Genomic DNA, 14,889 nt, shown 5'->3' on the forward strand with positions numbered 1-14,889 from the left:
TAACCAGTCCTCCTAACAATCTGTAGGGAAATGAGTATTACCCACCTCTTACAGCTTTGAGGAATGAGTCAGAGAAGTTAAGTGACTTATTAAAAGCTAAATTTGCACCGAGTCAGGGAGTCAGAACAAAGTGATCCTGGCCCCCCCACCTATGCTTAGATCAGTAGGTCGCTCCCTCTATATTATTTTATGCTGTATTGAGGAGGCTTATTTCCATTTGGCAAAGCAGCAAAACAGCATATTATTGTTTCACTTCACTAGCACTTTTGGCCTTTATGCAGCAATTTTCCATCTCAAACTTTCCAAGTGCTTTTGAAACTGGAGGCATCAGATGTTAAAGATATCAAAGCAAGCGCTCTCCTGCCCCGGCCCTTGCTGTGCATGTTCAGCTGATGGAATTTGCTGCCACACTGACCCCAGGATTCAAAAATGGCTTTTTATTTCTAAGGGGAGTTTTTCAGGCACAGGAGGAGCTCAGCATGCAGGTCATGTTGCGGCTCAGTGGGACCGCATGCTGCATGAACATCCCAGTTTTTAAGCATAACGAAACTGCTTTGAGAAGAAAGCGTGCTGAGGAAGGTTTGGAAGGCAGAAGGCAGCGCACTGGGCCATCCAGTGCCAGCTGTGGCTGGAAGCAAGAGCCTGGCCTGACAGCCGGGTTCATTACAGCTTTTTTAAAGCAATGGGGGAACGAAGCTGTGAGAAGAACCTGCCCACAGACACCTATTAAAAGAAAGGCAGAAACAACACGCCCTGGTTTAAAAATACCAGCATTCTCATTCCAGTGCTAATTCGGGTTCCTGGGTTTGCCTGCAGGCTGGGATGCTGCAAAATCCTTCCCTGGAGACTGGAAGCAGAAGAGCAGTGACCGCAGGCCCAGAGCCCACGTGTCCCAGATGCTCTGCTGCAATGGTGCCCCTTTAGCAGAGTAACTCCCTACGCTCCGATTTCCTTAAGCCTTCCACCCAGGCACCAAGCGGGATTTGGGGCTCCATCCATCACGTGCCACCTAGGATGGACTATTTTGTTACCGCTCGCTCATATTTTATTACCCCTGTGTTGAGCGGTGTTTGGTTTTGGAGCGGAGAGTGTTAGCCCACCAGATTTAGAGGGAGTGCGGGGGAAATCAAACTTCTGCTTGTGTCAGACTGTTCGCGGTTTGCTGTAACTCCCAGCCAGCTGTCCCTCGATAGCTCATTTTCATCCGGGGCGGATGCCAAACTTCAGCATTAACTGCAGGCTCACGGAGCTGGTCCCACAAGGCGCTGAAGCGAGCGGCAGAGGATGAGCAGCGCTGCGTGGAGCCGGACCGAGATAACATCTGACACTGGGGAAAAATACTGGGGAAAAACAGCTCGCTGCTGTGTGTTGAGGCAGAATTACAGGAGCAGAGGACATATCCCGTATCATTATGTGGGAAGTTGACTTCATCCCACAATTTCTGGGTTGCTCCTCTTTGGCACGGTCCAAGTTAACACTGCTCCAAGCGCAGAGGTTGGAGGACTAAATGTTTCTAGGAAATGTTAATCAAGAACTTTTAGCAGCAGTAATTGCAACTTGGAGTCATTTAACAATCGATGTACTTTCCATGCAATAGCGTGCTTTTTTTTCTGGTTACTGGCATATGGTCCTTACCCCAGGGAGCTGGATGGTAATTAATGCATTTTGTGGTTAAATGTTTGGACTCAGCATCTCACAGCGCCCGAGGAGAAGGGAGGTAGACAAAGCAGGCATTGTCTGCAGGTTTCCCTGGGCTGCCTTAGGTCCCCTACATTAAGGCACGGTGGGGGCAAGTTTATGGGAACGCTGACACAGGCAGAGTTTTCACCTCGCTTCCTTTAGTGTCGCTGAAACACTGGGAAAGTTAAACTGCTTGCCGTCTCCCCGCATTTGGAGGTGATATCCAAGAAGGGGAAAAGGAAAGTTGGCTCTCAGGACCACACATACAACTCAAGTAATTGAATGCCTGACTCTCCTCTTTCAGCGCGAGGCTGTTGCCATGCCTCTCGTCGCCTCTCTGTGTATTTCTCACTGCCCTACTTTCAAAATTCAGATATCAGCCTTTTCTCTACCATGAGCATCAGGAAACAAAGATTGCAGCTTCACTCTTTTGTAGAAAGGGACCTGGAAAGGACCAAGAGGCACAGTGTGAGCCTTTGCTAAGCGTGAAGGGAGCTGGAAGCCGAGTCTGGGTGCTGGGAAACTTCCCGGGACACATCCTTACAGCAGCACTGCATGGACACACACGCACCAGGCACCTGGAGTTCCTTCAAGGAAAATGCAAAATCTATTGCGGTTCCAGTGTGAAAAGTTATTTGGGAAAAAACCCAAAACCCCACTGTTTCCTGTGCCTGCTTAAATAAAATCTGTATTTCCCCACCTTTATGTATAGAAGTTGCCTGAAAGTAAATAAATTAAGGTCATTGGCTGTTTTCTTGAAGCTTAGTCTCCGAGTGATCCAAAGAGCTTGGCCGATAATGTGATTTGGTTAAATTAAAAACCACACAACCTGCTTCTCTTGAAATAAAAATCCCAAGTTTGCCTGGCTTTGGTTGATTAAATGGTTAAATCAGCCACACTACCCGAAGCACAGCAAATGCCACCACCTAGGCTTCCTGCTGCATTTCTGTCATCTGAAAAGCCTGAAAAGTTGCTGGTAGCTGGGGACTCCCCTAATGAACTCTTTCCATTATATCCCAGCAGCTCCCAGCTGGGTTTCAACACCATGGACTGGCTTCTGTCACGAAGCTTAAATGGAAGAAATGCTGTTTGATGTGGCTTTTTAATGGTCTGCGAGCTCTGTAAAAGACCCCGGGGGAAGATGTGGTGTCGAAAGCCAATGCGAAGCACCGGCAGCCTCGTGTCCTGCGTGCTCCATTGTGTGTGAGCAGAGAGTGGAAGCACCAGCTCCTTCCCCATCTTTCATCAGCCCTCAAATGGCATCTGCAGAGGATCAGTCCAATTAAAGTAATGACTCCAAGCCAGTGTATCTTCTCTCTGGGGCGCAGGCTAACATCAGAAGGGAAAAAAAACCCACCAACACCAAAACCTCTTTATCGCCAGGCTTGCTTGATCCAAAACCACATTATCAGTGTAGGTACCTGATAATCCATCCCAATTTATTGCAAGACTGTCGCCTTTAAAAATACAAACACTCTACATCTTTTCTTCTCAATAAAGATACTACCGATGTTCTTTGCTCCACAACAAAGCTTCCAGCATGGAAGAAACCCTCGAGGGAGGGAAGGGGGAGGTAATTTCTGCTCACGAGCAGCTGCCAAACACGTGCAGGTGACGAAGGTGCGTGGTGCTACCCCACACTGCCAGCAAGGGGAGGGAGAGGACAAAGCAAACAGCTCATTTGAGGCCCCAGCAAGGACCCCAGCTCATCTGACTATGATATATGCCAAGACCCAACTCATACCCAGGGTCTGATATCTATTTCTGTATTTTCACACTTGGAATGGAATAGGCCCTGCCCCAACCTGGCAGTGTCTTGTACTGACCTGGCAGTTGCTGGTGTGTCAGCAGTGATCACAGTCAGCTACCTTCAGAGGGGCCATCAAAACGAAATAATTAATTCCTTCTCCTGGGAGAACAGCTGGACGAGGTGAAGTGATGTGCGCCAGGATCACCTGCAGAGCAGCAGATCATTCAGCACTGCAGGTAGGAACCGGTCAGCATCCAAAGTTTTACATCTCTCCTCATTCCAGGGCTGTTTCCACTTCTAGCCACGACGAGGAGCATCGTCCCCAGGCTCAGTCTCTCTTCCCTTCCTGGGTGCCAACACCCAGCCCTGTTTTCATCCTCCTAAGCACTGACCCAGGCCCGTTCTCAGCACAGCCCCGCTGACCTCAGCGATGCATTTGCTCATCTGGAGCCTAAGAGGGTCCAAATGGAGCTACAGCAAGGAGCTGGTGCTGGCCTCGGTGTAACCCTGGGGTGGGTGGCCAGGACACAGCATGGGAGATAGGGTCACTGGTGGACCCTCATGCAGGAGGGAGGATTCTCCACTGCTCCCTCGCTGCCCCAAGCACTTACCTGTTCCCGGTGCAAGAAGGAGTCAGGTCTCTGCTCCAGCCCGGTGCAAGAAGGAGTCAGGTCCCTGCTCCAGCCCGGGTGGAGATGCGTCCCCATCATTTGCGTCATGCCCCAGGGAAGGAAAACCTCAGTGCGCTCCTCTTCCCCCTGCTAGGAGCCTCAAAACTGAGCGTGGCACCAGGGCAAACACCCTCCTGCCGTAGGCACAAAAGCCTTTCATGGTGCAAAGCCACTTCGGCAGCCACCGCTCCCCAGCTTTTCCCCAGGCAGCGATCTCGGGCTGTTCCTGCAGCACCAAGCCTTGAACATCAGGCAAGCGCCACTTAAATCCCTCTACAGATTAGGCAGCTCTCAGAAGCGGTGAGGAACCCAGATTGCCTCCCTGTGTGCGTTTGCCCCTCAAGGCCTGGCAGGCAGCAAGATGCTGATGTGACTATTTAATTGTCTTTTTATTACCTAAGGACAGTGGGATTATTGGAGCCCTGCAAAGGGCTGCTCCAGGTATGTAAATCGCAGCCAAAGCCTGTGGGAACCGGGGCAGTAGTGTGCATGGGATGGGGGGTCGCAGGGACCCCCAGCCTTGGTCCCCGCGTGGTTACATGACGTTACTCCAGCAGAAACAGGAGTTCCTTGCAGGATGCTGCTCTCCCAGCTCAGCCACACACCTCCATGCAACGGAGGCATCCGAATTCTCCCAAGGTTTCCAGGCAGTTCTTTGGGCAAAGTCAACGTCTAAGGTTAATTATGTTCATCACAAGGAACAAAGCAAACACCCATCACGGAGCTAACCTGCTCCGGACTAATGGTGTAAATGCCGATCTGACTCAGACAGCGACACGATAAATGTGGATTTTATTTCATCCTATCTGAGTCACAGTGGAAGGAGCCAGATTTTTTTTAAAGGACTCAAGAAAGAAAAGGAAACACAGTCAGGACAAGAAGCCAAGATCTCTCAGTTCTACCAGGACTTAGAAATAATCTTTTTGATAAAATTATTTGTATTGCAGCAGTACGTATAGTGCTAGCAGATCTCTAAACACAGCGACAGAAACTCCTCCACCTTCTTTAAACCTTGCAGCCTGAGGCAGCGCGGCAGTGCCAAAGGAATGCCGTCCCAAAGCCCCGATATGCCCACAGCAGGATGGAGAAATGAACGTAAATTTCCCGAGTCATGGCTTCAGAACTCGCAGAAGCAGCTGTGGTCCTCGTCAAAGCTGCTTTTGCCCTGCAGATGGGTAGAACAACAATCCTGCGGGGCAGAACCAGAGCAAGGATTTCCCAAACCTTCCCATTACAAGAGCCGGTTACAGCACACGTTCTGCCTGCTCAGGCTGAAATTCTGGTATTTCTGAACAGCGGGTATTTGATTTTGCAATTTTAATAATCACCTCTTTAGCCCCGTGTTTTTTCCATATAGCAATTGCTATAAGACACTCTTCAAGCTCCTACCAAGTTATGATAAATGTCATTTAGAGCCAAAAGTTTAGGCACAAACCTGGGGCAGATACCTGAGTGCTGGAGCCATCCCTCTTCCCCACAGCCCAGCTCAGCACAAGGGCTGCCTGAGCCCACCCAGGCTCCTCACAGCTTCTCGCTGAGCACCAATGCTGCCGAGGTTTTCCCCTTTTAAATCCTTTGCATCTGTCCCGCCCATGCATCGCACTATTTCTAGGTGATCTGGACCGCTTCCCCAGCTGCTCACTGCAGCGAGGTGAGCAACGGGACCGAAGCAGAGCTGCGCACGGCAGTGTGCAAACATTGCCACCGAGGTGGCCGAGACACGGGCTGCTTTCCTACAGCCGGCTCTAGTAGATGCACAAGAGGTTTCTACGATTCAAGTTTCTTTTCCTGGTTTAATAGTTACTCTGGATAAGCAAATGAGCAATTAGCACGGCTACATCTGTGATGTTATTTAAATTCAAATGGCACCCTGGCTGCCCATGAATAGTGGGGATGTACAGTTCAAGACAATAAACCCAAATGCTCTGTTGGCAGCAGGTGGAAATCCCACTCTCCGCACACTCCTTCTCCCACGAGGATGGGGCCACGCATCCAGCCACACCGGGCTGGCTTCAGGGGACTCACCCCAGGGGTGACGGATTTAGGGCTGCCTGAACATCGTGGCAAACCCTCCCTGCTTTGTACGGGAAGATCCCCGCTGCGCCCGCTCTGTGCCACACCATCTGCCTTGGCAGTATGCTGCTAATCCACTTGTCACATCGGAAGACACCTTGCTTTGCATCGGTGAGCATGATCTGGGGGAAAATTCAATGTGCACAACTGCTCAGGCTTCAGAGCCCAGCAGGGCAAGTCCCTAATTCTAGCGCAGCAAACCTATGTGAGCCTTGGTTACATCCAGACCCACTGATTTCCAACTGACGCCCCTGCTCTCTGCACTCCCAAGGAGATCCCATCCCCATCCCACCGAGGACAAGGCTCCAAGGGGTTATTTCCTTGCCGGCTGTTAGCACAGCTCCATCTCCACTCCTACACACCACAGAAAGCTGAGCAGCAAGGCCACCCCACAGCAGCGTGGTGGCATCTCACCTGTCCTCAGTCCCATCACCCAGGTCCAACATGTGGCATGTCACCGCGGGGGCCACCACAGCTGGTGCTGGGAACTCCGCTCCGTGCTTTTTGCATCCTTGATGTCAGCAGCTCCAGGGTGTTCACGGGCCGGGAGCCGAGGGCGGCTGCCGTGGGGACATCGACGGGCCATGGTGGCAACACACAGCCCAGAGACCACCACGGGAGGAGCTGGAGAAGGGGCTGGTGCCACCTTGGCTCCACAGGCAAATCTCCACCTGCAATCGGCCAAGATAAACCGGCGCTGCTGGTTGCATCCAAACACCGCCTTGGTTCCTCCCTGATATCCAGGAGATCCACGTGGCGCCATGCCAGGATCTGGCCGCCTGCTCACCCAGCTGGGAAACTGGTGCCCAGCACAGGCAGCAGGGGGTCGCAGAGCTCAGAGCCCCCCCGGCACTGGAAAATCTCTCAGCCACAGTGTTAAAGCCCAGGGGGAAAATTACTGCAAGCAAATGGGGTTGATGCGAACAGGGACTTCAAAGCAGTTTTTTCTTCTTCCTTTGGGGGCAGTGATAGATCCTTTTCCCCCCCCCCCCAAAATCAAAAGGTTTGTGGTTGATAGTAGGTGCGTGTAACGCTTCCACGTCAAAACAGAACCGTGGGGATTGCCGTGGGTGCAGGAAAGAACAGGGGGTACCTGGACCTTTTATAACCTGGAGAGCAAACATTTACCTTTGGGGCAGGATAGCACGGCAGGGCGGGTGTGCTGGGGCTCCGAGGGTGCAGGACGCTGAATTGTTGGCTCATCCTGGGAATTTCAACCTGCAGCATTGTTATAGCATACTCGAAAAGTTGGGGAGCTGGGGCCCCTTCCTCAGCAGAGCCGGGCGGTCGCGGGGCTCACAATAGCGGCATTCAGAGCCACGGCTCCGCCGCAACAGCGTGAGGAAGGTCCCAGTGGAGCCAGCACAGTGCCGGTGCCAAAGCAAGGCCAAGCAGGGCAAGGGGAGCAGCAAAGGACCATGGCGATGGCTAGGAGCTGCCGCGGCTCTGGCAGCCCCAGCCTGTCCCACACGCACGGCCCCTTGCTGCACGCTTTATTTTGGGGTGAATGGCAGAGCCAGGAGGCATTTCTCTTATCCCTGCAACTGCAAAGCTCCGTTCCTCTCCTCTGTTTTCCTCCACCAGTCTGAACTTTATCCAGGTTTGGGATCTGCCCACCAGTGACCCCAGCACCAGGCACCTTTAGGAAAAGTGTTACACGAGTGAATGCATCCCCGAAGCCCCGGGTTATTCCTGCGCCGGCCCCACGGCACTCACGGGTATTGCTCCTCAGCCTCACTGCAGCAGCATTGCCTCTTGAACTGCCTAAAGAGTCCCAGTTATCAGAACGTTATGTTAATCACATGAGCATCACTGAGCATTTTATCACTAGGAATTTTCCTTACGCCACCAGGGAATGCTAAACCCACTGTACTGATGGGGAAACTGAGGCAGGAGGGAGGGATCCCATTAGCCACCCAGCTTTACACAGTGAGTCAGCATCCCCAGCCCAGCACCAACCTCATCTCCCTCCTCCTCCCCCAGTGAAAAACACCCAGAAAAGGACACCAAGCAGTAAATTAGATTAACATTTGCCGCAGTTTCTCCACGCAGGCAGTGGAAGGCACCAAACGCTGCGCTGAGGGCAGGGAGGAAGGAAACGGCAGCTGGAGAAGCACCAAGTCGCTGCTGGTAACGTGGCTGACCTTGAGGCAAGGTGCTGTGGGCACGCAGCCTCACTGGGCGAGTGATGTAGCAAAGCCTTGCAGCTGCAGAGCAGCGCCTTTGGCTCAGGCTGAGGGCTGGAGCAACCCCAGCAGCCGACCCAGAGCCCCAAGGGGTTGACTTAACTCACAGGCTGCACCCCCTGAGAGAGTCCGATCGCCCTCAGGACTGGCACTTGGGATTGGACTCGAGGGGGCTTTTTTTCAGCGGTGAGATTTACCCCATGGTGGCCTGGGGAACCCACAGACCACTGACGTGAGCCCTGCACACGTGGAGATGGACTCCTCCAGGGCAATGCCCTCTTCTCCCACAAAACACACAAATTACTCCTTTTTCTCACAACTTCCTTCACTTATCTCTGTCCTGGATAACAGCAAGGTGTCCCCTTGCCTTGTCTGGAAAGAAGAGTTGAAGCTGAAAGTGGAGTCTGCCTCCTCCTGAAGCCGCAAGGACAGCTCCCTTTATCCTCCCGCATAAATAATAGAAGGATTCATTCACATGCTTGTAATGGATTAAAAATAAATAAATAAGGAGGAGCTCAATTTTGTTTTGCCAATCATGCACTTAATGTAATTTTCCCTTCTTGTCCCCTTGTGCCAGTGCATGTGGACTCGCAAAGATTTTAATAAGCTGGAAAGGCGCCAAACCATTTCTGTCTCATTAAAAAAATATCAACGTGGTGACAAAGGCAATTTTTTTTCACATCAGTAGTCAAATCCACTCACTGAATTAAAATCCAGCTGACAGGGAGACGATCAGTTTTTAATGGGAACTTTCCCCTTCCTGGCAGGGGGAAGCATGTGGGGGTTTATTCACAAAAGCGATTGAAATTTTTCACAACCGCTCTCTGGCTTCGGTTTCATTTGAAGTATGTAGCCAATTATTTTTAAAACCTGAATGAAAAATTATAAAAAGCCACTGCTCCCCACAGGCAAATGCCCTTCCGGAGCCTTCCAGGCAGCGCTGGGAGCCCAAGCACAGGCTGGACCCCCAGGGATGTTCGCTTCTTCCACTGCTCGTGCTGGGTCAGGGCACGGGCACCACGAAGGTACCCAAGGTCTGTGCTCCTGGGGACGGCCCCGAGCGGGACATGGCATCGGCACGGGTCAGGGGTGGGGGGAGATCCCAAAGGAAGATCTGGCCAAGCAGATAAGTGATGCACGTGCTTTCGGGAGTCCGGCCGCACAAGCTGCAGCTTCTCTCCAGGGACCATCCCCGAGCTGGCGGTGGCAGCTGAAACTCCATTTATTTCAGCGTCGCCACAACAATATACACAAGCTGCAGCTCTGCCCCTGGGTTAAAAACAAAGCTTTTGCAGAGGAATTGAACAATTCTCCCCCTGCCAAGTTGTTTTCCCAACATAACCATTTTCCGTGTTTTCTTTTCAGTAAAACAGAAGGATTCAGAGCTTCCCAGGCTGGGGCTGCGGAGCATCGCCCAAGCCCTGCCCAGGATTAGCAGACGCGGCTCACACGCACAGACCAGCCCCACTCCCCTCCTGCAGCTGGAAGGAGCAACCTGAGCACTCGAGTACCCGTCCAGCAACACCCGTCTCCATTTCTCCGTGAGCTTCTCCTACACCCCGGATTTATCACCTCAACGCCACAGCAAGATCTGTCCCTGAACAGGTCGCGTCACACGCTCATATCGCCGTCAGGTGCCGGTGCCGCAGCCCTCGCAGCTCCTGCTCACTCCCGTCTCACCTCCCTTCTCCCACGCCATCACTGCTGGTCATGCCACACGCTCGGTGCCGCTGATATCGTGAGCGATGGCTACCTGCGGCGCTCGGCCCGAGGGGCAGCATCCTGCCTTTGTACCGCAGGAAGGACGCAGCCGGCCCCCACATCCCTTCGGCTGTTTTCCTCAGCACGGCATGCAGCTCAGCGCGCCACCCCGCCAGGGGAAACAGATGTAGGAGTTAAAATGATTCCTGTCCCTCGACAGGCTGTGCAGCCTCCCCCAGGACCCCACTCGTGGCCCGGCAACTCCCAAGGGATTGATCCTGGATGAGAAAACCCACCGTTCTGGAGGAATCTGCCTCCATGCAAACTCCAAAGATAATTACTTTGTGATTAAAACACCTTGTGCTAAAGGCTCAGAGTCACCCTCTCCCCGAGCCACCAGAGCGCCGCGCTCCCAGCACCGACCCCAGTGCGCTCTTCCCTGCAGCGCTGATTCCTGGGGTCATCCAAAACAATCTTGGCAGAAAACAAAAGCAAAACCTTGCTGAAGGAAGAGGCGCGTATGGCACAGGGCGGCTGCCCTCGCTGTGAGTCACTCTGCCCTCTAAGCCCAGTTTCACCCAGCCAGATGGGCGTCAAACGCTGATTCACCTGCCCTGGGAGCTGGCCACATCCCAGTATAAAATACAACACTCCCAGCTAAGGAAGCATTTTCGCAGCATTTTACCCTCCCCGGGACACTGGGGCTGGCTCCACACAATAGCTGCTGGGGCACAGCCCCCTCCCAGCTATACAAACCTCATAGGAAGCACGGCAGCTCATGTTTTTACATAAAAGACTGGGCGGGGGGGCTGGGGGGACGGACAGGAGGAAACCAACAACCAAACACAAGCCCCTTTTTTCCAGCAGCACTTTTAGCTCCAGGACAAACCGGCTGTGGTCTGCTCTGCTTTAAGCAACAGCTTTCGGTTCATCCCCAGTCGGGTGAAATACCAGCAGGCTTGCTGGCTGATGAGAAGTGCAGATACAAAAATCTAATTAAGTGGCCCACCGAAGGCCAGGCCAGGCCAGGCTTGGCTAGTCAGTCCAGAGGTAGAAATTAAGACTTCTGGGCTGGGTGGTCTCCATCGCACCCGCTCCCTCCCCTCCAACAGCCGCCCACAACCTCCTACAGCATCACCCGTGAGACGTCAGGTTCTGTTCTAGCAGGAGGCTGCGAGCTCCCGGCTTCATCTTGCTCCACAAGGGAGAAGCAGAACCAATGTTTCTTATTAGCCTGCTTGAATTAATTTAAATCACCGATTTTAATCCTGGTTTAAAGTAGCAGACAGGAAGCATCTTTTCAACTCATCAGTTTGGTTCTATTTTGCATTTGTAGTTTCATTTTTCTTAAGGCGGGTAATTGACACAGCCTGTAAGGGGGGGATTTACGCTACTACAGTCTCTTGACTCTAAATTTGAGGCAAATTTTTGTACACTTGATACACCATCCCTGTACACTTTTAAGCTGTTACCACATAATTAACATACATAGTTTTGAAACTGTTAAATACATTTTTCTTTTTTTCTCCCAATTTTTACTCATCACTTTTCCAAGCTGTATTTAGGTCAAAGGTAATTAAAACAAACCGTGAGAATATTTTTCACAGTTGTTTTGCGATGACCGATGATTTTAACAGCCATTTGCCTCCTCAAAAGCTGAACAACTGACCAATTCCCGTGCTACTTCGGTGGGTTTATGGACAAGCTCAGTCCAGCTGCTGCTGCACCGCCTGGACCTGAATCCATTTGAGGAATTTTGCTGTTTGTGCTTCCTTGCTGTTCTTTCCAAGTTCAAGGCAGCACAAAGCACTCCTCTTCCTTCAACACATGCAGAGCTTAAGACGTTTTTTCTAGAGTTTGGTGTATTTTCTGTATTTTTCTTTGAAAAAAGCATTTTACTGCTTCACCACGCTATGCATCTGTTCTTCATTAGGGAGCATCAAGAGCCGATGCTTTCGTGAACAGGGCGAGTCCAGCACCATATTCCTTCTCACACCGTGAGGATTCAGCTTTCCCTTAGTAATGAACCACCCCGACTTAAAGATTATTTTACCATTTTAATAAGACTTTTCTCCCACTGAAATACCCAAATCTTTGGGTCGTGAACTCAAGTTCTGCACCAGCGTTCTTAAAAACAAGGCTTCATGCCCACCTTCCAGTGCCCTTTTCTGAAAGATTCTACACAGAGTAACTTTCCCGTAGGCGTCCCGGCCTCAGGCATCCCGCCCCGGCGAGGAGCGCGGCTGCGGGGAGCAGCTCCTGTCTCTGCTTCTTCAGGAATATCCCAAAGGCCACAGCTCTGCAATAACCACAGCTTGAATTTAAGGCAAAACCCTAAAATGCTTTCCTTTAAAGGTAAAACCCACACAGATCCCCTGCGCGGGATCCCTCTGCAGTTAAATCTATACAGCACGCGCAGCGTCCAATTACCTCCCGAACGCTCCACCTGCACCAGCTCCCTGCACCCAGCCCCGCCGAACGCGTTAATAATACAACCCCGGTGAATAATTGAAGACCACCAGCCTTCAGCAGATCACCTCCAGCTGCAAAGTGGCTGCTCTACTATTTTTAAGGTCGATTAAATTAATTCCCGGCCATCTTCCCAAGCCTTAATCCACGTACAGCATCGGGCAGATAAAGAACTCGCCCACGGATTTGCATGCTGATTGCCTCTAGGCAACCAAGGAAGCAAAACACAAATTATCTCAAGTGGACCGTCAGATTTTGAAGCGTGATGGGTGTTAAGCAAAGCTCCAGTTTTCCCAGAAGGAAACATGAACAAGAGAAAGCAGAAGTCAAACTGCTTCGTTCAAGCGCAACCTTGATGGGAACAAAGGCAGGGTTACAAGGTGAACGGTGGGTGAACGTTGTGCATTCAGGAGCGTGATCCCGCAGGAAAGGGGCAACGCGCCTGCCGCGCGTTAAGCAGCCGACTCGGATTTCCGAGACAGAAATCGCTCAGCTGCGAGGCGCGGTGACGGGACAAGACGTACCTCCCGGCATGGGTGGGAACTGTCTCCATCTTCCCGCTTCGTGCTGCAGCCGGCCGGACTCCAGCAGTTACGGCCTCTTCGGAGTTTTCCAGGAGAGCTGCAGTCAAGTTCGAAAATCAAACTGTTGATCAAGTCCGGCAACACACAACCACCCACACCATTGTTCTCAGATTTAATAAACTTTTTATTATCCTTAAAGAGATATATTAATTTCCCGGTAGCTTATTACAATGACTGTGATCTGATGAAGAGAAACAAAATTCCACTGGCAAGTTCTGTGAATATGAGAGGGGGGAAAGAAAAGTTGTTGTACAAGAGGGAAACCCAGTCGCTCCTCAGCGGAGGAGGGTGGAAAGCCATGCACCACCGTCTCTACTACAAGTCTGGACTCTGGCTGAGAAGCGACTTGAGCGCAGTCAGCGCTGCGGGTGCCTGGCTGGGAACTTGCGTGACATGTAACAATGGGCTTTAAGCAGAGAATTCCAGGTTTTATGAGCAGATGATCCTACACTAAAACATCAGTTATCACACATCACAGCTGCAACGAAACTCAAAAAGACGCTTCCACACCCTGCTGAAAGCTCCTCTTTCTCGAGACTTTTTATACCAAAACACACGTATTTGGAGGTTTAACATTTGAGGAACGAAGTCAAGAGTGCAAAAATGCACATGGTGCTTAAGCTGCTCCTCCAAACTAAGGCACCTCCCGTCATATTTAGCATATAAATATTTAGCCTGCATGAGCCAGTCCTCTGGGTCCAGGCCCCTGCTTGGAAGGTCCACTTGTGTCGGACAATGTGGAGCCAGGCACGCGTGAGGTCGCACAGTTCTGAGCCCAGAACTCTGCCTTGGCACCGCCGCTCATCATGCCGGTCACATCGGCTCTCGGGAAGCACCAGGCGCTTCCCAAAGGAGCGGCAGCACGGCCTGTCCTGCGCATCGAGGCAGTTCGCAAGTGAAGTTTCCAAGTGTGAAGCTGCAGTGGTGCAGCTCGGGAAGCTGGCCCACACACAACTCCCCAGGCCAACTTCCAAAGTCACACAAGGGGAAAAATTTAATAATCCAACACAGAGTTTCTGTAAACCTCGAACTCTTGCACACACACCTGCTATTGTTCCACCTGTTGACACAACAAATCCATCTTTATCACGCACCGTGGCTACTGCCCTGCCCGTGACTCACTCCAGCCTTACCTTCACGCCTGTGGACTCATTTTCACTAAGTTATACAGTCCAATTAAACTTCAATTTATTATTTTTTGGCATAGTTTGACAGTTATCCCAGCAAGTCACTCATCTAAACCCGCGTTATCTGTCGTTTCCAGCCGGTGGCTGCGACTAACCAGCAAACGTACAGCACGAGCAGACGCAGCACGAAAAGAGCCAGACCCCCGCAGAGGCTCCACCAGGAAAGAAAAGGATTGAGAAACACAGGTACGAGGTTAACCGAGAGCGAGTGGCGAACAGATTGGAAGACTTCGGTTTGGGATGATGGGATCTCAATTCCAGAGGATCGAGAGGGAAACTCAGGGGTGGAAGTCAACAGTTCACCAGGACAAAGTTGCACAGAACAGCCCCAAATGCTAAAGGCATCGTCCCAGCCAAGTGATTTGGGATTCAAAGTATCCACGCAACAGGATTTAGAGCAGCAAGGACAGCATAACAGCAACAGGATTTAGAGCAGAAAGGACAGCGTCATAGCTCACGAGAGGCCTCTTGCTCTCACCTGACTATTTACACGCAGCAGCGGTATTTGATTGAATGGCAAAGTAGGAAGGATTTAAAATACTGAACCAAAGGCACTTTAGAAGTTATACTCCTCTCAAACAGCGTATT

Source organism: Falco peregrinus, chromosome 3 (genome assembly GCF_023634155.1).
Source record: "Falco peregrinus isolate bFalPer1 chromosome 3, bFalPer1.pri, whole genome shotgun sequence".
Taxonomy (NCBI): Eukaryota; Metazoa; Chordata; class Aves; order Falconiformes; family Falconidae; genus Falco; species Falco peregrinus.